This window comes from Lissotriton vulgaris, chromosome 3_1 (genome assembly GCF_964263255.1).
Source record: "Lissotriton vulgaris chromosome 3_1, aLisVul1.2, whole genome shotgun sequence".
Lineage (NCBI taxonomy): Eukaryota > Metazoa > Chordata > Amphibia > Caudata > Salamandridae > Lissotriton > Lissotriton vulgaris.
In genome coordinates this window covers 81,199,826-81,226,334 of record NC_141689.1, presented here as the reverse complement: position 1 = coordinate 81,226,334, position 26,509 = coordinate 81,199,826, and positions in this window count along the sequence as shown.

Genomic DNA, 26,509 nt, shown 5'->3' with positions numbered 1-26,509 from the left:
CTCTAGGTGTTGCAGTATTACTTAGATTTAAGACATGCAAAACTATCCAGTAGTAGTCTGTGGCCATGCCCTCTCTGCCCCTCCCACCAACACATCTCCAAAACAGCGATGATCTGTGGTCTAAAGCATTTATGTCATAGCTCTCTGTTGGACTCCATGATCACATGTTCCAATCCTAGCTTGCCCACTTAGCCTTTCATTTTTCTAAGGTCGATAAAATAAATACCGTTGAGTTGGATAACAATAGCATCCGCTTTTCCGCGTTAAGATAGCCATCGGTGAAAGTATGTTTTACCTAAGCATGCGTTATATACCTTGTTTTATTGACGGGCACATCACAACTTTAGGTACACATGTATGCATGTCATTCAGGAACACTAAGCTTCCCGGCTTATAGGAAGAGTAACGCTGCCTTTGTCGCAGGACCTCACAGCTCCATCAAGTTTCTTGCCCATGTTTATGAAGCGATGTGTTTCAGAGTGTTGCAGTTATGCAAAGGGTGATGGGGCAGGAAATATGTTTTAGAACTCCCTCAGGGGGAGTTCTCCCTCTAAGCCTGTCTGGCGCATATTTTCTTTTTCTGGCTACTCCCTTGTTTACATCAAATATTTTTACTCTATAATAATATCCCTGTACGTGCTTAATGTACTTAAAAAGGCAGCCTAGTGCATGACTTGTAACATTTTAGAATGCATCATGTGTGATGTTTCAGAGGATTTTCTATGCCTTTAGAGAGGCAAGCTGCCGCGCATAACTATTAGAGGATATCCATGAGCTGAATAATGGTGTTTAAATTACCAACAATGTCCATGAAGTCTTCCTACACACTCCTTTCACATTTCCATTTTATATTTAAAATGCATTACCTTAATCAGTCCAGTTTGCGCCTTAGGCAAGACATCATGGCTCACATTAGAGGCTTTTACAAGTGTGAATGTACGAAGCTCTGTGGTTATACTGAATAAGCAGCTACCTATGCTATGCCATCTATTAATGTAATAACTGCACTTTCACACTTGCTTTATTAACCTTCCTGCTTTCTCAAATTTGCTTGAAAATTCACGATTTTTCTTCTTTTTTTTCAAAATTTTCTTGGGGGGGGGAGGTTATCCCCCCAAACCCCCCTTTTGGGGTTCGGGCTCGGTCGCTGCGCTCGCTCGCTACGCTCGCTCGCTACGGTGGTGTATGCAATTCAATTTGCACCCCAACACTTTCAAATGTCACCCACCGCCCCTGAGTGTAAGTGGTGCTGGTTACAGCCCCTCCCCAAGTCCTCCTATCAAGATGGCCCATCCTACCCACACCCAACTCCCCTCTGTCTCACTGTCTGCAAGCAAGAAACAAACCCCATGAGCACCATCAGCAGAGACATTCATACTCATGTGACCCAGGACACTGGCAGAAAGGCACATTTGGTTGGGACAAGAAAATTTAAACTTTCTAAAAGTGCAATTTGTTGAATTGTAACGTAAAATACAACTTTATCATCAAAGAAGATTTTAAATTACAATTCATTTGAGTGTAAGCACCATCTCTGTAGCTGCTCCCACTCAAAAGCTAGCACTTTTTCAATGCGATAATGTAACACAGTGTTAGTAAACGGGAGAGATAGGCCTTTCAGTAGTGAAAAATTACTTTATGAGTTTTTCTATGCCAGGACATGTAAAACATAAGTACACATGTCCTACCTTTTAAGTACAGTGCACCCTGCCCTATAAGCCTCATAATGTACCAGCGTTAGTCAATTGGAAAGATAGGCCTTACAACATTGAAAAATGACTTTATTGGTTTTTCTATGCCAGGATATGTAAAACATAAGTACGAATGTCCTACTTTTTAAATACAGTGCTCCCTGCCCTTTGAGCGTTTAGGGCTTACCTTAGAGGTATCCTATAAGAATTAAAAAGGAAGGTACAGGCCTCGAAAAAGCTTTATTTTTGCCAAGTCGAAATTGCAGCTTAAAACAGCACTACAGGCGGCAGTAGGAGGCCTGATACATGTTTTCAAAAGCTACTTTAGTGGGTGGCACAATGAGTGCTGCAGCCCAATAGAAGTATTCAATTTACAGGCCCTTGGACCAAGTAGTACCATATACTAGGGACTTACAAGTAAAATAAATGTACCCGTCAGGTAGATGCCAATTGTACTACATTTTAGGCAGAGAACACAAACATTTTACTACTGATTACCAGGGTAAAGGTTTGCAGCCTCTTAATTCCAACAAAAATGGTTTTAGGAAAACAAGGTGAGAAACTGGTGGTGACCATGAAAAAAGGGCCAGGTCCAACACCAACAATCTATGCTAATATACATATATGGCTCTATCTTGAAAGGTATGACAATAAAACATGAGGGTGCAATCGAAAAATGGAGAGGAACAGTCAGCTATGGAAGCCAGGCAAGTTTATGTCTGAATCTTCTAACCCAAGAGTTTTACCCAAAGAGACGCTGAACGGACTGAGGGGCCAGCTGCTGCCCTTCCAATACAAAAGCAGAAGGTGAACCGATGCCTTTGGATACTCAGACTGACGAGGAATCTGCATATGAGAGATTCAGGCCAGAGGATCACAATGAGAGAGGTCAAGCTGAGGGAACAGTAGCATACCATCCACAGATGTAGATACCAAGTCATGCACTAGCATGCAACATTGGTTATGCCTCTGAACATTCAGAGGGAGGTTACTGAGAGCAGTCAATCAGTCAATCAATCAATCAATCAGTACTTATATAGCACTGCTTATCACCCAAGTGGGTATCCTGGTGCTGTACTGCGGTGCTAGTCAAAGTGCCAGGTCCTGAGTCCCTTCCTGACGTGCATCGGTGAGGGTAAAGTGCATAGGAGGAGGGGAAAGGTGTAAGTATGAGCGCAAAATCGGTTCCGCTCGCGGATTTTGCGAATTTTCGGTAAATTCGCGATCTGCGAACTCCCGCGAATTTACCGCGAATTTGCAAATCCGCGAGCGGCGGATTCCGGGGGCAAAAGTTGAAGCCTCAACTTGAAACTATTTTAGGATGGCGCCGGCAAGCTGCCGGCGCCATCCTAAAATAGTTACAACATGCCCTTCCTGTGAGCCCAAAAACAATCGTGAGCGTCGTTGAGGCAGGTGTGCCTTCTTCACAAATCTACCGTGGAAAATCAGCTGTGATGCTGGATAGAGGCTTTTGCATCCTTGACTTTCACGAGCGCAATACCCGTGCTGTTTCTGTGACCAGGAGCTTATTTCTCTTCATCTGCTGAACTGATCTTTCTCTGACCTTTTATACACACAAGAAGCATGTGTGAACTCGCATGGTAGCCCTGCCCGTTTGGCCCCGCCCACACACTCGCGGTTTGCACCGTCTTCCCGCCATTCACCCACTATGATGGACAGCTCACTCAAGGGACCCCTGCGCCCTTCGGGGCGATTGCATAGTAACACACACATGGTCGCTCGAACTAGTTGATGCTCAAATTCAGTGACTCATTCATTAGCCCAAAAACAATTGTGAGCGTCGTCGAGGCTGGACAGGTGTGCCTTCTTCCCAACTCTACCGTGGAAAATTAGCTGTGATGCTGGATAGAGGCCTTTGCATCCTTGACTTTCACGAGCACAATACCCGTGCTGTTCTTGTGACCAGGGGTTTCTTTCTCTTCATCTGCTGATATGATCTTTCTCAGACCTTTTATACACACAAGAAGCATGTGTGAACTTGCATGGTAACCCTGCCCGTTTGGCCCCGCCCACAGACTCGCGGTTTGCACCGTCTTCCCGCCATTCACCCACTATGATGGACAGCTCACTCAAGGGACCCCTGCGCCCGTCGGGGCGATTGCATAGTAACACACACATGGTCACTCAAACTAGTTGATGCTCAAATTCAGTGACTCATTCATTAGCCCAAAAACAATCGTGAGCGTCGTCGAGGCTGGACAGGTGTGCCTTCTTCCCAACTCTACCGTGGAAAATCAGCTGTGATGCTGGATAGAGGCCTCACAAGAGGCATGTGCACTCGCATGGAAGCCCCGCCCCCGCCCCAAATCCGCGGATCCGCAAATCTGGAAAATCCGCGGATCGTGGATCCGCAAAATCCGCCCATCCCTAGAAAGGTGTTCCATGACGTGGTGGTGAGATGGGAGAAAAAGTGTCTTCCGGTGCGACATCAGAGGCTGCGTGGTATCTGTGCGAGGGCAAGGTGAGGGGACCAGAGCTTCCTGGGAGGGAGGTGCAAATTCAGGCGATTGCTCATGTAGTTGGGTCCTTGGTCGTGGAGGGTTTTTTAGGCGTGGGTCAGGGTCTTGAATTGGCATCTTTTATCGATGGGGAGGCAGTGGAGGTCTTTCAGGTGCTGGGTGATGTGGGTTCTCTTTGGTAGGTTGAGGATCATTCTGGCTGCTGGGTTGTGGATCGTCTTGAGTCTTCTAATGAGTTAGGTGGTGGCGCTGATGGGACGCCACTTGAAGAGTTTGCATAGTATGCGGAGAGTGTAGAAGCAGGCTGAGGAGACAGCATTGACCTGACGTTTCATGGAGAGTTCCCTATCCAGGATGATGCCACGGTTGTGGGCTGGGTCTTTTGGAGTGGGAGTGGGTCAATGTTCTGATGGCCACCAGGAGTCGTTCCAGAGGGATGTATGACTGTAGAAGATCAGTACTTCAGTTTTGTCCGTGTTGAGCTTCAGGCAGTTGTTCTTCTTTCAGGCTGAGACGTTCTTCATATAGTTGTGCAAGTTTGTCTTCGTCGTGGTAGGGGTCCACTGTGGGTGAGAGGATGAACTGTGTGTCAGCATATAAGATGATGTTGATGTTGTGGATTCTCACGATACCTGTGAGTGGTGACATGTAGATGTTGAAGAGGGCTGGACTGAAGGATTGAGCCTTGCGGGACACCACAGATGTTGGGAGGTGAAGGGGGAGAGATGGATTCTGTGAGTGCACCTGTGAGAAAGGATGACATCCATTTGAGTGTGTTGGCTGTGATCCAACTTGGCGAAGTCGGTTGATGAATGTGAGTTGGGAGATGGTGTCTGTTAGACCTGTCAGCCTTAGGGTGATCTTCCCTACATTTTTGCCCTTTTTGCCTCCCATTTTTACCTTACCTTTTGTTGGACTTAGAACTCTGGGCGCCTCACCACTGCTAAACAGTGCTGAGGTGCAGGTGTTCTCCCCTGAAACCTTGTGAGGCTGGCATATCTGCCACAAGCCACTGCTAACGAAGTAAGGCTTAATCCTCCATAGGCTAACATTGGGAACCTCCCCTTATGGGATAACTTCTGACATGGACCTAATAAGTCTGTCATGTTTGGTCTTGTTGGACTCGGGGCGAAGAACCCATCTCCAATGATATATAGGGTTTGGGCATTACTACGCTAGGGATCCCACTTTTATAAAGTGGACCTTTTCTTGCCTACACTTAGATTAGGCTCTGCAGACTCCCCCCTCCCCTCTGCATACTGATAGCCTGCCTGGGTAGGGAGGTGAGAGTGGTGATTCACACATTCTTCCCTGGGATGAGCTGTGATGGGCTGCCCACTGTAGCCTTAACGGCCTGTCTCTCGTCCCTGTGACAGCTAGGTCAGGGAAGGCAGGGAACATACCAGCACTCCCTGGACTCTTCCAGAAAGAAGCCCCAGACCCTTCCAGAGACTTCCACCACTTTCTAGCCCCTGGACTGTAGAATATATAAGGGAGGGTCTTGGCCTCACATTCTTGTTACACTGCTGGACCTGGAAGAATCCCTGCTGGAGTGAGGACTGCTGCACAAGAGGATTGCCACTGGGCTGACTGCTCCAAGGAACTGCTGCCCCACAACCTGCTGAGCTGCCCTACTGTCTGCTGATCCTGCCCTGCATGGGAGACTGCAACATCACCACCAGAGTGTCTCCACAACATCCCAAAGGAACTACTTTTCTTTGAACCACATTTTAAAGAGTCTTCAACCTTTTAAAGATTGCCATTTTGGGACTGCACCCTTTTTAAGCTAAAGGAAACTACCTGTCCTTGGACCACAGCGTTTTAAAGACTGTCCTTTGGAACAGCAACAACACTCTCAAGATTTGCCCTGCAACGCTGTGCCTGCCCTCAGCACTGCTTGCGACGTGATCCTCCCGAGGGTTCTGTGATTGCCTCTGCTTCTGGCGCAAGCCGACTGAAGCTGGCCCTGAGGTCAGCGCCACTGGGACCGGAGCGCGCTGTGTAGCGCTGAGAAGCAAATCGCTGCATGGCAGGATGCTCCGTTGTTGCCCCGGACTTGGAGGCACTGTTAAGCGCTGTGCTAAAGGAGCGCTGTGTGGCCGTGACCCCCACCCGTGCAGCGCCTGCTGAGCTCCAGGCCCCAGGGGGAGAGGAGCCTCGCACCCGCGCCCGCAACCACCACCCCAGGTAACGCCTCAGTGCAACCAGGCTGCTGCGAGGGGGCGGGGTGCGGGTTGGCCGGGTACCTGGAGTGTGAGCTTTGTGCTTGGCTGGGAACCGTCCTTTACTGACCGGCCTACGGGGGCATAATTACTTGGTAATTGACACTGGGGCATTTTTTAGCATTATCAGCAGCGACTGGGCAGCCGCACTTCCTCCACTGGGAGCATCATTTCTATGAGAGGCACACTTATTACGCTACAAGGGAACTTTGGCCTAAGAACCTTCCCCCAGTGAATTTTGACCAGAAGAACCTACCTCAAGTGAACTTTTGCCATTCAAGGACACTGTGAGAAAGACTTTACCAGCAGGAGCCCTTGGCACACCTGAGCTTTTGGTGATTTGATCAGGCCTGGGAACTGGATTCATTCTTATTGGTTATTGATCTTGCTTGGAAACTGGAATCCTTTTTATTATTGATCAGGCTTGGGAACTGGATTCATTCTTATTGATTATTGATCTTGCTTGGAAACTGGAATCCTTTTTATTATTGATCTTGCCTGGAGCTGGATTTACCTGCTTTTGGTTCACGCATATCTTTTAGATAAAGAAATTCTTATTCTTATACAAAACTGGTGTGGTGTTCTTTTTGTGAGTGTTTTTACTGTGTCATCGCCGTTGTGTGTTGCACAAATACTTTACACATTGCCTCTGAGGTTACGCCTTTGCTGCTCTGTGCCAAGCTACCAGGTCGGAAGCGGTGGTCCCTACTTGGACATGGGTGCATACCCCTGCCAACTAGAGACCCCGGTTCTAACAGTGTCAAAGCCTGCAGAGAGGTCGAGCAGGATCAGGGCGGGTGATTCTCCTCTGTCAAGTAGGGTGCGGACGGTGCAGGCTCTCAATGCCAAGTTGTGGGGCAGCAAGGGGGAAATATAAAAAAAAGTGTTACTGAAATAATGAAAATGATAAAAGAGTACTTACCTGGCTCTGGGGCCATCACATTGCTCCTCTGCTCTTGTCCCGATTCCCGACGTTAGTCCACAGACTTGTGCACACTGCACAGGCTCCCAGATGCCGATCCAGACACTGCTATCATGCTGTGAATACTATTAGCTAGCATGAGAGAAGTGCCAGGAGTGGTCTGGTTTGGTGCTCAGAAAGAACCTGGTAGCCTGTGTCTGTCATCCACATGGCTGTGCAACACAGCGCGGGTTTAAGAAATGCTAAGTGTGCATGTCGATGTGGCCGTACTAAGACAGCCGGCAAAACCCACATGCGCACTTATTGTGCACACCACTCCTCCTCCCTTCTGCTGTCCATCAGGATGGTCCCTCCCTAATACCCCGCTGGCTCTGGTTCCATGAAAAATAAAATGATAATAACATTGTTTTATTATCATTCATTTTTCATGTTTGCCTCTGTTGGCTATCAGCGGTGGGGTGAGCACTCCTCTTACCCCAACATCTGCACCTCTCCTAAAAGCTTGCCATATGGCAGGTAAATGGGCCTGGAGGGAGAAATTTCATGGCACAGGAGTAACAGACGGGCATGGGTCTATTTGTAACAAAAAAAATGGAGGAGGGTCTAAGGGGAAGCCATATTTATAGACCTAACGGACAGTCTACACCCCCATATACCATGTAGACACAAACACACGTGACTGTCAGTGGTCTGTATTATAAACAAAGGTAGAATGAAGCAACCATGTGTCTGAAATAAAGTAGGTGTCGCTATGTACAGGAAATGAATCCCATCAGCCCACCCATATGGCGGAGCATCATCATCTGGGACTTTTTATGGATACTCGTGTAGTAAGGGAGACACACCTGTTGAAATAGTGCGTTATTCTCCACTTAACCGAGACCACCAGCGATGGATCCAACCATAGAATGTCAAAGGAGGGATGGAATGGTGTGGGAAATTAGTTGCAGTGAGAAAATGTGTAAACAAAAGTATGTAATTTAAAATTGGCTACCATGACCACAGGGAATAATTTTAATAGGGAACAATTATGGTATCAATATTAAAACAAAGTGTATGACAGTTTGACAAAATAACTGCCAGGAATAGATGGTATAGTGGTCAACATGTTTCTGCCATTTTATAGGGACATTCCCTTCTGGCTTTCATCATGACCTATTAATACACTACTGAAAAAAGAAGAAACAACAGTGCAAAGTAACAAAATATTTACACCAAAACAAATGATACCGGGTATGGTGATGAATGAGGAGGATCTCCTACGTCTCTTTATCCGGTTCAAAATTCTATTGGATTCTTTCCTGAAAGATTTACAAGCAAAGAAAACGTACATGTAACAGACACATTGAATACATCTTTCCAACCTAATGTTAGATGTTGCTCTCAAGTCAACCTTCAAAAGATAGTTTTTAAAATTATAGTAAACTTTAATCACTCACCCAATAATCCTTGGGAGCAAACCTCACCTCTCCTGGCCACTGCTCAGGAAATGGAGGCCCGCTCTAAATCAGTGAAAAAATGTTAAAATAACAGTTCAATGGGGGTATTGGTTCTCTCTCAAAGTGATACCAAACCCATTTATTCACTGTGTTTACAAAAATGTGGTAGAACCTTGGTATTGAGTTCTGAAACAGTACAGACGGCGGAATCCACTGTAGCCTACACACAGCGGCGACAGTGCATGTTGGTATTGTTAAGGCAAATTTACAAAAGTGCACCATCCTACACATATGAACTGGTAAATATCAGTCCTGATGTATTAAGAGTCATGTTAGCTTGACAGAGTAGTTCTGCAGTGCAAGGCCCCTTAAAAACATGAGGTTCGCTCTATGCACGAGGAGAAAAAAGATACGCTGTATCTGAAAAAGCGTCTAACTATCTGCCGTTTCTTACCTCTCCGTCGGTACCTCTGGCCTCGTCCTGAGCCAAGGGGGGAGGTACCGACTGGCCGAGGCAATGTCCTTTTTCTATGGTGTATTGCCAATCATGGTTATTCGAAATGGTCATGTGTTAGTGCGGACCAGAGAGGACACCACACCATGCGGGCTACACCGAGGTTCGCAACCAATCATAGGCATCGAACACCGCTAACCAGGATATAGTTAATGACGGGCGTTTTGGTGACCGTGGGCTTAAAATCCGCTGTACCGGAAATAAAACCTCATAGCTACAAATAATGTGAGCCAATTATTAACCTTACATTAAATTAAATCGCAGTGAGCGTCCTCAAAATGATGTTACAGTTACGCCGAATGCGAGGGTCCAAAGACTATTCCGCTACGCTGCTGAATGAATGTAAACAAAACCGCGTCCGCTGATTGGACAGGTGTATGGCCAATGGCGGAGGGCGGCTCGGAACAGCAACGTTGTTACAGGCGGCATTTGACAAATAGTTATCATTGTAATTAAAAATGCCAAAAGCGTTGTATGTATCTAAAAATCTTATAGTTAGTCATGTTATTGTGATTCAAGCACCGTAAGCCCTCAATGTAGAGTTATAGTTATGGGCACCATGAGGATACCGAATCTGTATTGCCTGGATAGATATACCAACACAACAAACCATGCTCATTGGGCAGGAAGGTGGCCAATAGCAGGGAGCGACTCGGCAAACTTAGTATCTATCGCATATAACTTTTAATTATAGTCTTGGTGCCAAAATCGTATTTAATGGAAAGTGGCCTTTCAGTAGTGCAAAAAAACTCTTTATTCCGACGTTCGGAGGTTAAGATCCATCCTTAATACCATGAAGGATGGGCAGTGAGCCAGATAATACAGAGACATATGTGCCCTGGTGATTCATACGTGCAACTGGGTCATTGTCGGAGTTAAGTGTCAGCCACATCACCGTAAAAGGACCCATAGTCCTTTTACGCTGGTAGTTGAAATATTTCATATATAGTATGGCCCTATGCTACCTTGCAACCCAGTCCAACACGTCTCAAAGAAAGAAGGAGCAGATTTAATGGACAGTCCGAAACAGGATGTAACCAATATTGATTAACAATCTGCTTTTTAGACACACAGACTTCGGTCATAGACAGTCTCTTGAGCTAGTAGTATGATCTAGTGAATCTTAGATAGATACCCACGATATTTCATCATTCAGTCCCTGTGTGTCACTTTTAAGCCTATAGATCCATTTCTGTTCTCTAATGAAGAGAAACCTCGTGATGTCTTTGATGTGTGGTGGTACCCAAGGTTTTTCCAGAACTGTCCAATTCATTTCTTCCGGAGTATGTTTCATTTGGATATAATGAGTGGTTAGTCTGGTCGCCTGTTTGTTGCACCGAATGGTGCTCTTGTGCTCGTTTATTCTCAGTTTAATTCTCCTAGTAGTCATCCCCACGTTACGCAGGGAGCAGGGACATGTAATTAAGTATATCAGTTTGTCTGAGTTGCAATTAGTGTGACTCTTAAGGACCCATGGTCTCTGAGTCCCTATGTCAATCGTTAGGGTCTTTTTAGTTTGAGGGCAGGCAGTGCATTGTCCACATGGATAGTGGCCCTGTACAGGTGGTAGATTTCATAAAGTGTTGACAGGTGGTAACTCTGTCCCTTGTGACCTAGGCCTGGTATGTACTAGGCTGTCCCTTATACTGGGGCCCCTTTTGAATGAAAAGAGTGGAGTCCGGATAACAGAACCAGCTGTATTCAAGATTCCCGAGTTTTTTCTCACTGTTTTCTGTATTTTAGTAGACAGGGTATTGAATGTTGTCACAAAAGTGAGTCTCTTCAGAGGTGGTTTAATTGTCGGAGGATCAAGCAAAGCTTCTCGATGATTATTACGAGCTCGCTTCTATGCTTTTTTTATCATGCGTCGTGGATAGTCACGCTCCTGTAGCTTCAAAGCTAAGTCCTTCGCATAGATGTTGTAGTCAGATATATCTGAACAATTCCTGCGAACCCTCAGGAATTGCCCGACAGGTAAATTTTCTCGCAAAGACCTGGGGTGGTGGCTTGAAAAGGTCAGTAAGGAATTACGTGCCATTGGTTTCCGATACAGCTTGCTCCCGAGTCGCCCCTCCACAGGAATGTGTAAATGTAAATGTATTGGCATTTATATAGCGCACTACTTACCCGTAGGGTCCCAAGGCGCTTCGACCGCTGTGAAACCCTTCCTGGCTTCCCTGAGAGATGGTCCCTTAATGGGTATCTCCAGGGTGAGACCAGGCATCCCCGGCGGTCTGGTGGGGCCGTTAGTGAAGATGAGGCAAGCTAATGCCCAGAGTTGCCGAGTGTGATCGCTGATCAGAGTGGGCACCGAGGTGAGAGAATTATCGAGTCCGCTGACCCTGGTCCAGAAACCTGCCGCGCCGGGAATCGAACCCTGGTCCCGGGCCGTCCTCTGCTCTCGGGTCTGCCGCCTCTAACCAGTGAGCCACACTACTTCATGGTGATGGTGATGTCCAGGAATGACAGGAATGACAATTCATTTTTACTGTACTCGACTGTAAACCTCAGGTATGGATTCTGATTGTTCAGCCATGTTTGGAACTCAATGATGGTCTCATGAGATCCCCGTCATACTGTGAAAACGTCGTCTATATATCGTTTCCACACCAACACCTGATGGAAAAACGGGTTGGTGTGGTTGAGGACACTGTTCTCCTCAAACAGATGGACGTACAGGTTGGCTAATGAAGGAGTGAAAACGCTCCCCATTGAGGTCCCCGATGTTTGTAGATAAAGATGATCTTCAAATGCAAAAAAGTTCTCAGTCATGGCCATGCGTGCACACTCCATTATGAAGCTGACTGGTGTGATTGTCTCCATATCTAGGTTATCCAAAAGGCCTCTGACTGCATGTAATGTATCCAATTGTGGTATACAAGTATAAAGTGATTCTACATCGAAACTGACCAAATAGTCGGTATCGATGTTGAACTCTATTTCAGGTAGAAGCCGCAAGACATCTTTAGTGTCTTGTAAGAACGTCGGCATTCTCGTCACAAGTGGTCTCAAAAAGAAATCCACAAAAGTAGATAAAGGCTCCAATAATGAGCCAATGCCTGAAATGATCGGACGTCCCGGTGGTGGTCTCTGCACTTTATGTATTTTTGGCAGGATATAAAAATATGGAGTAACCGGGTATGCTGTAGTCAAGAATTGAGCTTCTGGTGCCGTGATCCATCCCTCAGCAACTGCTTCCTCAACCATAGTCTGAATTTCGGTTGTGAGACGCGGGGTGGGGTCCATAATATCTGGTATCACTAAGTTGCCTAAGGCATTCTTCTCAATAGGTAGTCAGATCCATAACCACTGTAGCACCCCCCTTATCCGCCGGTTTTATTATAATTGTGGCGTCCTTAGCTAGTGCTGCCATGGCTGATCTTTCTTTGTGAGACAAGTTAGAAAACGATTGTCCTCCATGGGAGGTAATCATAGAAAGATCGTGTAGAACAGCCTTCTCAAAAACTCCAACCTGAGGAGGGACCTGGTGTGACAGTGGTGTGAATGATGATGGCTTCTTTAGTCCTGTATTAATAGAGTGATCATCTGTCTCTTTTGTTTTGTCTCTAAAGAAAAAATGCAGCCGCACTTTTCTAAAAAACTTTTCGATCTCACATCGTAGCTGGAAGGGATCAGTGACATTAGTCGGTACAAAGCCTAGGCTTGAACCAGATAAAGAGACGTAGGAGATCCTCCTCGTTCAACACCATACCCGGTATCATTTGTTTTGGTGTAAATATATAGTTACTTTGCACTGTTGTTTCTTCTTTTTTCAGTAGTGTATTAATAGGTCCTGATGAAAGCCAGAAGGGAATGTCCCTATAAAATGGCAGAAACATGTTGACCACTATACCATCTATTCCTGGCAGTTATTTTTTCAAACTGTCATACACTTTGTTTTAATATTGACACCATGATTGTTCCCTATTAAAATTATTCCCTGTGGTCATGGTAGCCAATTTTAAATTACACACTTTTGTTTACACATTTTCTCACTGCAACTAATTTCCCACACCATTCCATCCCTCCTTTGACATTCTATGGTTGGATCCATCGCTGGGGGCCTCTGTTAAGTGGAGAATAACGCACTATTTCAACAGGTGTGTCTCCCTTACTACACGAGTATCCATAAAAAGTCCCAGATGATGATGCTCCGCCATATGGGTGGGCTGATGGGATTCATTTCCTGTACATAGCGACACCTACTTTATTTCAGACACATGGTTGCTTCATTTTACCTTTGTTTATAATACAGACCGCTGACAGTCATGTGTGTTTGTGTCTACATGGGTCAGGTTTGCCGACATCATCTTCTCAATTTGTTTATGGAAATTGAGCTGAAAAATGAAAATCAGGACAATGTATTGAAATTAGAAGCTTGTTGCACATCTCACACTGGATCTAGTACCACCCTAGCTCTCAATACAAACAAGCAGGTGATCGCGTTTTGCAACTCTGAAGGGGGGAGGCGGGAGCTGTACTACTGTGTTATTCTCCATTCTGAGGTGCAGAACTCGGAAATGAAATATTGCAGTACGATGGGTGCGGCTACTTTTATTACTTATTTGGAAGTTGGATTGGCATTTTTGGAGGATCTAGTTCAGGTTGCCCGGTGCTGTTATGCTTAATGATTTGGCGCTCGCCTCATACATCGTTCAGTCACATGATTCTCGCAGACTGTCTTAAACTAGATCATGCAGCCGCAATCCCCTGGCTTTCTTTTGTCCAAAAGACATTTATAACTATATATAACTATTTATAACCGACCGGTAAATGGGTGTTTGGGATGTAGGGGGCCAATTTTACCGATTCAGTAAATTTACAGAATCGGTAAATTTACCGAATCGGTTAAATACCGAATCATTATTTTTGCTGATTCTGTAACTTCCAGATGTAGGTGGGACTCTTCTGAGTCCCAAAGGCCTTTCAGATTCGGGTTTTTACCACCCAATCCAATTGGGTGGTAAAATACCGAATCCAGGTGTACATGCACATGTGTGCATGCACTCCTATGCCATGTGACAGACAGACATGCCTGTATTTGGGGTGCTAGAGGGTGTCAAGTTGACACCCCATGCACCCTTGCTGCAATCGGTATTTACCGAATCGGTAAATACCAATTCGGTAATGCCCATTGATTCCTATGGGCTTCAATGCCAATAGGAATCAATGGGCATTACTAAATCGGTATTTACAGAATCGGTAAATACCGAATCTTAAAGATTCGGTATTTACCGATTCTGTAATACCTACATCCCCCCCTCTATTTTACCACTTCTTAAATACCGAATCGGTAAAATTCGGTATTTAAGAAGTGGTAAAATAAAATTACCTACATCTAGGCCTAAGTTCTTTCAGAAACTACAAGAAACTAAGGGGAATAGCAGCAAGGTGGAGCTATGAAATTATCGCTGCTTTTGCGTCCGTTTTCGGGCGAAAAGAGGCGATAATTGTATTGCCCTATCAGCAAAGACACGCTATCGCGTGTTTTGCTGATTTAGCGCCCCTTACAACAACGCCCAGCTTTGCATCTCTAATGAGATGCAAAGTGGGCATTCCATGCCAAAATAACTGGAGAAATGTTGCTAACCGACACTTCTCCAATTATCAAGCTGCACGCAAACAAGCAGAGCGATAAGAAAAGTAGCGCTAACCACAGTTATCACTACTTTCCTTACGCCTGCTTGTAATCTGATTTAGCCATGTAATCCAATGGGAGGTGGATTACATGGCTAAAATCACTCTGCCCTATCAGCAAGGTATTGCTGGTCGCAGTGCGATTATCGCTGGATTTCCAGCAATAATCACACTGTTTTCCAGCTAACGCTTGGATTCCTATTGTTCAGGAGATAAGCGTTGCTGATAGCACGCTATCTCCGTGATAGAATCCAGCGTTAGCCTGCGATAATTATCCTCGCGCTAAAAGCGCTGAGTGATAATTATTGCAGGCCCTTGCTGATATGCCCCTAATTGAGGATTGAAAATATTGGCAACATCTTCTTTCACTTCTGATAGATTGCCTTCCAGGCTTGTAAAACACCAGTCTATGACCTCTGACGTCCGTTATTTAGATCTAAAGCAGACAGAGGGCGAGGAATGCAACACTACCTGAATTACGAATTTGGAAAGCAGATTTTACCTGACTCGTTTTAGATTGGGTACTTTGTATTTCTTGGTAGCCCACCCTAATCAGGGATTGTACTCTCTTTTGTATCTCCTTGTCCTTGTGATGTGTTTTCTAAGCCACCCCTGGCACATTTTATGCTTTTTTGCAGTTTTTATTCTAGACCAGGGGAGTTTTTTATGTCCATTACTGTGCTCTTTTGGTTCTAATTCTTTTTCTGTCTGTTTGCGCCATCTCCATTTGCTAGAGTCTGAATTTTGTTGTGTAACAGTATTAAGTTATATTCGTCAAGCACTTAAAACCAGGAAGACTGTGACCTCTTTTATTGACTAGTGCTGCGTTTATTCACTTTATATTGTTGATGGAATCTGATAACAGTATTGTGAATGGCTTGAGATTTTACTCTAATGTCCGATTCATTTTAACAACGAGTATGTGTGATATTTATTTTTTTATGGCTTGTTGCCAAAATTAGATTTTGAATCGGATATTGGGCATCTAGTAAATACCCCACCAGGTGCATCATTATTTACCTTGGACCCCATCACCATCCCAAACATTGCAGTCCATGGCCCAAGGTCCTATGCATTGCAGCATTACACAAAGCACTGCTACTACAGATGCTTGCTTCTGTTCACTAAAGTGCCTTCTCTGGGCCCAGCCTTTCACTTTATGTTTTTCTGCAGCTGTAGAAAAGTGCTGGCAGATCCAAGCATATGAAGCAGGTCTTAGGGCGACTGGATCTCAGATGCTTTAGAAATTCATTATTTCACCTTCCTTGAAGAAACATCTTCCCAGAGTGTCACTTAATGGCAATTAGGAATTAAGAATAGGAAATTCTTGCAGGAGGACTTGGAAGAAACTTTAGAATGTTAAATCTGTTAATATGTGCATGTTCCTTTTAAGTTCCATTTATGCTGCTTGCCTTCATTGCGTCATACGAAAAATTGCATTTCGAGGCGATAAAATGAAATTCTCTCTCAATTACATAGACGTTTTTGGCATCTTCCAAAATAAATATTTTGACTCACCAACATGTAACTATAAGATTGGCATATTTAAATTGGGAAGTTTCTTGAGTAAGATTGTAACTCTAGGAAGAAAATACATTGTCTCGTAAACTGAATTTTCTAACCATGATTCTGAAATATTAATATTGTTTGCTAAACCTTAACTATGAGATTAGTGTTCACGATATAGATCACCACAAACATGTGGTGGTATTGATTCAATACATGTGATGTTTGTGGATGTCTTTACAGTGGCATTAAGTGCTCAGACTTGAGGTTTTCTGACTCCAAACCACCCCAGTGAAGTGAAAGGGGGACGTGTCTTTTGGGGATCGAAAAATAAACCCACTTCTCGCCAGTTTGGTAAGAATCTTAAACATTTTCTATTAATAACCAACAGCCAGGCTCAAATTGTAAGCCATGGAAGAGAACAAAACTGAAATGCAAGTTTAAAGGGACGAAGCAATAATATGAAAGGGTTTGTTGGTGATGTGCAGACAGGGTGTGCAGGCTCTGTGGTTGGCAATAGAACCTCAAATCTTGTGAGCTGGATCAGAACTTCTACCGCTGGAGAGTGGTAAGTGATCTCTGAAGAGCAATCCAGCCTTACATTTCCTTTGATGAGTGGTGGAGGAGAAGGGAAGGTAGTGTCCCTTCCGGGACCAACGAGGCAATTTACCGGTGATGATGAGAGGATCCAGGCCTGAAGAGGCGATATGTCTTAGTCCTGTGCACTCTGGCAAAAAGGGGGAGCAGAAATTGCTTTGTGTAGTCATCGCACTCAGTGATACGCCCCTTCGGTGCCGGACGGGACACAACCTTCTCTTCTCCTCCGCCGCTCATCTGCTGCCCATTGAGGCTTGCAAATATACCTACCTTCCGGCAACTCTGCCCAAATAGTCCCGGACGGGACATCATCTCCTGCCGCCGGTGCAGGCGTATCCCCGCCGCGATCACCCCTCTGGGCCCCGCTGCTCCAGTCCTCTACCATTCGGGGCCCTTTGCGACTCGTTTTCATAGCAACTTCCCAGGCACTTATTTCATCACTTAGGGGCAGATGTATCAAAATACCTATTTGCGATTCTCAAATAGTGATTTTTTGAGAATCGCTATTTGAGAATTGCAAAATGGTATGTATAAAAAAATTCGCTATATTTTATCGATTTCTTAAAATTCCTTAATTGCGATAAGCAAATTGCTAATTGCAATTAAGGAATAATTTCCCATTCATTTCTATGGGCCAGGAGGCGCATAGGAAGGAATGGGAAGTGATTCGCAATTAGCTAATCGCAAATTGAGAATAATTTCAATGGTGCAAGGGTGTCTTAAGGACACCCTGCTGCACCCCTGAAATTTACATGTATGAGCATATGGCGCACATACATGCCCTAAGGCAGGGGTACTCATAGTACGGCCCGCGGGCCAGTGGCGGCCCGGCAAGCCTTCCCTGGCGGCCCGCGGACCCCCGAGACATCATATCTGTGTTTCCCGAGTTTTTTTTTAAAGTGTCTGCAGCAGCGAGAGAGACTCTTGCTGCTTTGTGGGGGCTGCCGGCGGGCGATCCTAGGAATGGCCAGAGTAAAGCTGCAGGGGCCTATGGAGAGGTGAAATACAAAGGCATCATTAACATGCAAATGGTCTTTTAATGACCTGTGAAGTGCTCGGGAGCGGCTGTGTGTGTGTGCCCCGGCTGGCGCACAGGCAGGGTGAGGTGACAGAGGGAGTGGGAGGGAAAGGGAGGGGGAGGGGGACGGAGAGAGAGAGAGAGTGAGAGGGAGTGAGTGAGTGAGAGGGAGGGAGGGAAGGAGTGAGAGGGAGGGAATGAGTGAGTGAGTGAGGGAGAGGGAGTGAGTGAGTGAGGGAGACGGAGGGAGTGAGAGGGATGGAGTGAGTGAGAGGGATGGAGTGAGTGGGAGGGAGGGAGTGGTAGTGAGTGAGTGAGAGGGAGGGAGTGAGTGAGAGGGAGGGAGTGAGTGAGAGTGAGTGAGAGGGAGGGAGTGAATGGGAGGGAGTGAGAGAGAGGGAGAGTGAATGAGTGGGAGAGGGAGGGAGAGGGAGTGAGTGAGACGGAGAGGGAGTGAATGAGAGGGAGTGAGTGAGTGAGAGGGAGGGAGTGAGTGAGTGAGTGAGTGAGAGGAAGGGAGTGAATGAGTGAGAGGGAGGGAGTGGGAGGGAGGGAGGGAGGGAGGGAGAGGGAGGGAGAGAGAGAGGGAGGGAGGTAGAGAGAGAGAGGGAGTGAGTGAGAGGGAGAGAGTGAATGAGAGGGAGTGAGTGAGTGAGAGGGAGTGAGTGAGTGAGAGGGAGTGAGAGGGAGGGAGTGAGAGGGAGGGAAAGGGAAGGAGACGGAGAGGGAGGGAAAGGGAGGGAAAGGGGGTGAGACAGAGTGAGTGAGAGGGAGGGAAAGGGAGGGGGACGGAGAGGGAGTGAAAGGGAGGGAGTGAGCGAGTGAGAGAGAGGGAGAGAGTGAGAGTGAATGAGTGGGAGAGGGAGGGAGAGGGAGTGAGTGAGACGGAGAGGGAGTGAGACGGACAGGGAGGGAGAGGGAGTGAGATGGAGACAGAGAGGGAGGAAAAGGGAGGGAGTGAGAGGGAGGGAAAGGGAAGGAGACGGAGAGGGAGGGAAAGGGGGTGAGACAGAGAGTGAGTGAGAGGGAGGGAAAGGGAGGGGGACGGAGAGGGAGTGAGAGGGAGGGAGTGAGAGAGAGGGAGTGAGACAGTCGGAGTGAGACAGAGGAAGACAGGAGAGAGGGAGGGTGAGAGGGAGAGAGAGCTAGAGAGAGGGAGGGAGACCGAGAGAGATGTGTGTATGCCGGGACGGCTCAGTGGACGAAGGCGTCCGCTGCAGGGACCTATGATCAACCTCATGGTCAGTTTTATGTTGTTGCTCTAGCCCCTCCCCCTCCCCCACTGACCCTGCCCCCCCACCGATGCGGCCCTCTGACACAAACCAAACTGTAAATTTGGCCCCCGAAAGAAAGTTTGTGAGTACCCATGCCCTAAGGGCATGTATGAGCGCCACATGGCACCTTTACAAATGCCAAACAGTGCATTTGTAAAAGAATTCGCAAATTACCACCAACTACAAGTTGGTGGTAATTTGCGATTTCTTAGTGTGAATTCGCAAAAAGTAATTGCTTCTTACGTAGCATTTAAGGAATCGCAATTTGCGATTCCTTAAATGCTTATGCAATATTAAGGAATCACAAAATTTGCGATTCCTTAATATTATGATGCGTTTTAGATGATACATTGCATTTTCCATTTTTTTTTGTCGCAAACGCTGCTTTTTACCGAATCTCAGCGTTTGCGACAAAAAAATTGTTTGATACATCTGCCCCCAAGTCCTGATGAGATCCCAATACCTAGCTGGGATCAAAACGTCGTCGACACATACATTTTCAACTCTATACTGTATCTGTATCTAATTGTGGAGTATGAGATGTAAATTTGATTGTGACTTTTTGCTTATCTACATTTTCACCAATTGAAAAGACACTTTTTAAGTCACTTGCCTGCAGTAATGAAATCAGCTGATTTCCCAATACCCTGCCACGTCCTGCTCACTCACCTTTCTGTATAAGAATCTGTGTGTTGAATTTAATTGTTAGTAAATATTTCTATTTTTCCATTTGATATACTCGTAAATCCCAGTTTTGAATGTAAAATTGTGATGTTGTGAATATTTACCTTGTACAGGACCACTGTTTTTCTTCACATGGATTGTAGTGTGCAGCTTCCTGGTCTTTGTTTTAATTATCTTAATGCCACCCGCATGTTGGCCACCCTACTGTCCTAAATATATGCCAGCCACCACTGAACAAATGTTGGTAGGGAGTTAAAATCTTTTGAAGCGGATTTGATGTTGAGCTTTGTAGGGGAAGGAAGAGCAGGGTGCTCATATGATGTGCACATCAGGATGCAGGCCGCTCAGACAACTTCCCCACATCCTTTTATCTTCAGAGCAAAAGGAGAGGTCAAGATGAAATAAAGTACTTTAAAACAATACTAAGAATATAAATTGTGCTTCTTACTCAAGAGATACGCAAAGATTGCTGATCGGATTCATCAGATAGAACCATGATTAAACATAAAAAATAACTACTTAAAATCATAGAACCCTGATTAAATATAAAAAATTATTCTAAAAAATCGTGAACGCTTGATTAAACATAAAAATAATGCCTGAAATCATGGAACCATGATTAAACATGAAAATATTAACATCATGGAACCATGATTAAACATATAAATTAATACTTAAAATCATGGAACCATGAATAAACATAAAAAAGCATACGTAAAATCATAGACCCATGATGAAACTATTGCAGCATTTTCCCTCAGATTCATCATTCAGATGTCAACCATCGTTGAACCTGCATCGCTGACTCTAACATGTCCACCAATTACTCACCTCTCACCCGCCAATATTGTAAGCCCCTCCTAGGCCTTTTAAGGCTTGTTGGTAGCGCAGAGAATCTGTCAATCATAAGGTGCTGAAGAATTAAACAGAATCAAGTTAATGCCACCATAGTTTGGGGTAGCCAGTGACAGGGTTATACAAGAGACAAAGATAACAAGAGCAACAGCAGAAAGAGGACGCCCATCAGCAAAGGCATAATCAGCTTCAGATCAGGTCATGCTCAAGGCTTGGATGGGAGATCCAAAACCTGAGGGATAAAAAAAGGGGGTCTTTTTTGTCAAAAAGGCGGTATAGAGAATCTCTCATGAATCCCTGAGAACGCAACCCCAGAGATAATACTGATGAGATAGCAAATAAAACAACTGTGAGATGTGCAGGGAAGGGAGTGAGGTGGGTCAATGTATGAGCAAAATAAATTAGTTTTTTAGGAATTTAACTTAAAAGGAAAACATGCTATCCACTTTTTCCACAGACAGTGCACATCCACTGATCCAGCTGAGAATCATCCATATGTCCCTAATACCCTACATGAGGTTTTCAGCATCTCTATTCATTCACAAACATGCTGACAAGGTCAGTTCCTGGGGCACACACCCCCTATGGGTTTCTGATGGATTGTACACGTGGTGTAGACTTGGATGATGATGTCTCATTGAACACAGACTGATCCGAAAAGAAAGTAGAAATCCAACGCAGAACATACTCACCAATTTCCACTCATGCACAACGAATGTGTTGCAACCCCAGAAGGTCAACCGTGTTGAAAGCTGCAGAAAGATGAACAGTTATGAGCAAAGAGAAACTCCCGCCTCATCCGCCATGCACCTTCCATCACCGAATGCACCACTACTGAGGCAGAAGATGGATTCATAAGATCGAGGCAGCAGGTGGAAAGTAAGGAATTCCAATTTGGGAAGATGTGCACACATCAAAGCACTAACCAGGAAAAGTAGATTTATGTTGGGTAAAAATTTGTTAAGTCGGCTGGGCCATTGTTTTGACTTTTTCTTAAATGCCATCACATACAAGCAGGAATCTAAGGGGCAAATGTATCATTCTTGTCAGAAATATTTGCGCTGTGTTGTGGCATTTCCCTAAACCATGGTTAGGCCACATTTGTGATACGACGCTGTTAAATCGGGTTCATTAATAAGCAGAGAAGACCAATTGATAGAAGGAAGACTTCTTTATTGTAAATTCCTTCATAGCATCAACCAAGAACAACAGCCTGGAACAGAGGTCTGGCGTAACTGCCAAGCCACAAATCCAGAACATAGAATCCCCCATCAACAATCTAAATACCAAAAAGACAGACTAAGGAGATAGGCTGTCAACAATAAACCATAGAATATAACACACCTCCCCCCTTTCCAAAAACAAAGAAAACAAAATAAAAAAATAAAAAAAAACATTATTGAATATAATCTTTAAGATAAGTGGGAGCATGAGAATTGCGATTGCTCCTTCTGGGAGCAGATGACACATCACCAGAAAAAACAACTACATTTTGACAATTTAAGTTCTCAGAAGAAACATCACCATCAAACAGATTGTACTCTCCCGGGAAGGCAAAGATGAAGAAGATGCATCTCCACCCCCGGCAGACTGAAGATTATCACAAATGGATGAAGGTACCAGAGGATTGAAAATTGGATCCCGTTGTACTCTCTAGGGAAGGCAAAGATGAAGAAGATGCATCTCCACCCCCGGCAGACTGAAGATTAACACAAGTGGATGAAGAAACAGAAGATTGAAAATTAGATGCCAAACATTCTGAAACTTTGTAATCCAAATGGACTTTACAGTTCTTTGAGATTTTTTGATGAACAAGAACAACATTTCTCTTACTCCACCATTTACCATTAGCAAGTAAAACAGAATATTTAGAAAATTTTACAATTCTGGTAGGAGAGTAAAATTTTGATTTCTAACGTTTACCTTTAAAAGGCCTTTTTACTTTTACAAAATCACCAATATTAAACTGTACTTCCTTTGTTTTCAACTTATCATCATAATTAATTTTCATTCTAGACTGTTTACATTCCACATTTTCATGAACTTGATCAATAGATGGCAACTTTTCTTAAACTTTAGTTTGATCTAGAACCCAAGAAGGACTAAGTTTTGAAGAACCAAAACGACCCTTAAGTAAAACAAAGGGAGTGACCCCAGTCGTGGAGTGTGGAGTGTTGTGATAACTCCATAGTCTTTCTTGAACTGCTTTAAAAACAGAAACATCTTGCATGCACGCTAACTGAATTGTATCTTTCAACATTGTGTTCACCCTTTCTACCATGCCGTTTCCTTGAGGACTGTACAGGGCCACAGTGAGATGTTTAATACCCAAGGTGGAGAGAAATTTTTGTGTAACATGAGATTTAAATTGAACACCATTGTCAGAGATTAGAAATTTTGGGATACCTTTTTAGGTCTCGCCTGGACATCGCATCCGAAGGATGCGTCCAGGCTGGAGACTTAAAGCTGCCTGACACGGGGGAATGAGGGACAAGAAACTGTGACGAGCTTATCCTGGCTGGATTGAGCTGCGTGCACGCGCGTCAACATTCACGCATGCGCACATCACAGCCACACGCATACACAGCACTCACGCATGCGCACATACACACGCACACCCCCGTCACCTACACGCATACACAGAGACCCCTCCACACACACCAGCCCCTCTCCTCTCGGCTCCACACACACGCACACGCATTTACACTTACACAGACACGCAGGCACCCAGACAGGCAACCCCCCCCCGTCACACACACGCATACACACAGACTCCAGGACACATACACATACACACACACATGCACGCTCACACACATACACAGTCCGCCGCCGCGCGCGCGCGCGCACACACAGATGCCCCCCCCCCCCAACAAGGCGAAGCCCCACTCACCGGCATCCTCAGTGCAGCGGCTCCCACCGGCAGCAAGACTCTTCTTCCCTTCTTCGGCACCGGGGCGCAGGGTAGGCTCCTGCCTGCTCCGGTGCGCCAAACAATCGCGGCTCTTCCGTGGGAGGCGGGGTAGGCTCCCGCCCTCCTACTTCCGGTTGTCCCGCCCGGCCTGCCTGACTTCCTGGTCGCAGGCCGGCGCAAAACGCTGCATAAAAAATGCGCGCGTCCCCTCCAGCCACTGGCGTAGCTAGGGGGGGGCGGTCCGCCCCAGGCGGCACTAAGTTGCGGGCGGCGGCTGCGCAGGATTTTGGTAGGGAGTCAGTCGGGACTGAAAGGGACAGTGATGTACAAGCCGGTCACCCGTCACCCCCGACGTCCGGCTATAACTGAGCAGCTGGCACTGCACACGTGTTGGAAAGTGCAAGCGCACATGCTTGCAAATACTGCACCACCTACCTTAGTGGTGGTGCAGGGCTCGGCCTACAGTGTATGTGGATCCCAGGGCCGTCAATCTGGTAGCACGCGAAAGCGCTAATGACGGCCCTGGGAATCTTTTTCAGCCAGTCCCCGCGCTGTACAGAAAAATATACTAGTTACGAGCACCACCGCCATGGCCTCTCTTTAGTGGATTCGCTGCAGTGAAGAGCGATTTACAGGCAGCGATCAGACAATCCAGCTGATTAAGAACAGCAGCAGTCTGAGTCTCACAAAGTTCGAAACCGACCACCGCACCGCTTCGAGAACCCCGACCGGGCTGTGAGTATTTACTACATATAGTGCTAATTATGCCTGGCGAGGCGCTAAAATATTTATTAGATAAGAATGATTGTAGTAAAATACCTCGTCATTCATGGCCCACTTCTCAATTTGGAACAACAACAATATTATTACCGGAACACTTTGACCGTCACTTATGAGTTAATATAACAGATTGAAAACGCTTTTCCGTTTGTTCTTTTTTTACACCTGTCATTTTCTCAGAGTTTTACATACACGCTAAGCACATGGTCTTTGATTTGTGACTGCTTTATCCGCTACAAAACATAGCCAAAGCTCTTTCAGTGCAAGCTTCCATACAACACCAGATTTTCCCACATAAATGTCAGACAAAGACAACATCCTGCCTATTTATCACAGGCAGAGTTTCACTCCTAGTCGTTTAACCACCAGCACTTTTCAGGAGTTTTACAAACGTCCAAAGTTAAGACAAATCCCCGAATGCTACTTATTATTGACTTAACAACAGCCTGCACTTGCTTAAGGCGTCATACTTGAAATGGGGCCACTTAGCTGCTGTTAAGAGACGTACAACATACATTACTTTTCCTTTGCACGTAGTTGATGTGGGATAAATGTGTTTTTAACCTATGAGGCTTGGTATTTTGTTGGAAAAAGGTCACATACAGTGACAACCTTGATGTTGATGAGCGTTTGAAAGCATACTGGGTGAGTGCACAGTTAAGCTTTTTTGCACAAGGCACACAACTAACTAAATCGACTTTTAATGCTTTTGAAAACAGTGAGTGCAGAGTGACAGTGAGTGCAGAGTGACAATGAGTGCAGAGTGAGTGCAGAGTGGCAGTGAGTGCAGAGTGGCAGTGAGTGCAGAGTGGCAGTGAGTGCAGAGTGGCAGTGAGTGCAGAGTGACAGTGAGTGCAGAGTGACAGTGAGTGCAGAGTGAGTGCAGAGTGAGTGCAGAGTGACAGTGAGTGCAGAGTGACAGTGAGTGCAGAGTGCGTGCAGAAACAGTGAGTACAGAGTGCGTGCAGAGTCAGAGTGAGTGCAGAGTGACAGTGAGTGCAGAGTGAGTGCAGTGACAGTGAGTGCAGAGTGACGAGTGCGTGCAGAATGACAGTGCGTGCAGAGTGACAGTGAGTGCAGAGTGCGTGCAGAGTGACAGTAAGTGCAGAGTGCGTGCAGAGTGACAGTGAGTGCGGAGTGACAGTGAGTGCGGAGTGACAGTGAGTGCAGAGTGACAGTGAGTGCAGAGTGCGTGCAGAGTGACAGTGAGTGCAGAGTGAGTGCAGAGTGACAGTGAGTGCAGAGTGACAGTGAGTGCGGAGTGACAGTGAGTGCAGAGTGCGTGCAGAATGACAGTGCGTGCAGAGTGACAGTGCGTACAGAGTGCGTGCAGAGTGACAGTGAGTGCAGAGTGCGTGCAGAGTTACAGTAAGTGCAGAGTGCGTGCAGAGTGACAGTGAGTGCGGAGTGACAGTGAGTGCAGAGTGACAGTGAGTGCAGAGTGACAGTGAGTGCAGAGTGCGTGCAGAGTGACAGTGAGTGCAGAGTGACAGTGAGTGCAGAGTGACAGTGAGTGCGGAGTGACAGTGAGTGCAGAGTGCGTGCAGAGTGACAGTGAGTGCAGAGTGACAGTGAGTGCGGAGTGACAGTGAGTGCGGAGTGACAGTGAGTGCAGAGTGACAGTGAGTGCAGAGTGACAGTGAGTGCAGAGTGACAGTGAGTGCGGAGTGACAGTGAGTGCGGAGTGACAGTGAGTGCAGAGTGACAGTGAGTGCAGAGTGACAGTGAGTGCGAAGTGACAGTGAGTGCGAAGTGACAGTGAGTGCGGAGTGACAGTGAGTGCAGAGTGACAGTGAGTGCAGAGTGACAGTGAGTGCAGAGTGAGTGAGTGCAGAGTGACAGTGAGTGCAGAGTGACAGTGAGTGCAGAGTGACAGTGAGTGCAGAGTGCGTGCAGAGTGACAGTGAGTGCAGAGTGACAGTGAGTGCAGAGTGACAGTGAGTGCAGAGTGACAGTGAGTGCAGAGTGACAGTGAG